Source organism: Syngnathus floridae, unplaced genomic scaffold (assembly GCF_059516105.1).
Source record: "Syngnathus floridae isolate MCC-2025c unplaced genomic scaffold, RoL_Sflo_1.0 HiC_scaffold_30, whole genome shotgun sequence".
Lineage (NCBI taxonomy): Eukaryota > Metazoa > Chordata > Actinopteri > Syngnathiformes > Syngnathidae > Syngnathus > Syngnathus floridae.
The window spans coordinates 237,066-237,500 of record NW_028284059.1 but is presented as its reverse complement, the minus strand read 5'-3'; positions in this window follow the sequence as shown (position 1 = coordinate 237,500).

Genomic DNA, 435 nt, shown 5'->3' with positions numbered 1-435 from the left:
GACCGCCACCCCCCGACCGCCACCAGCCGACCGCCACCCAGCGACCGCCACCCGCCGTTCGCGGTGTGCGCCGTTATCCGCCTCTCGGTGGTCCTTGCCGGGCGTGGGTCGGCGTCCGCTGTCGGTACTTTACGGGACCATAATTGGCCCGCGGACCAGCCGGCGGGGCTCTCTTGAGAGCTTACCCGCCTTCGCTGGTTCCCTGGTGGGCCACGAGTAGCGATAATTCGGCCTCTTCGCCCGGAGCGCGGCTCAACTTCAGCGAAAATGCACTAAGTGCCAAAGCCCATTCATTTACAACGGCGTGTCCGCCAGAGGGCGCATTTCCCGCCGCGGACCGGCCGGCGGGGCTCGTCGGAGAGCGTGTCCGCCTCTCGGTGGTTCTTACCGGGCGTGGGTTGGCGTCCGCTGTCGGTACTTTACGGGACCACGTTC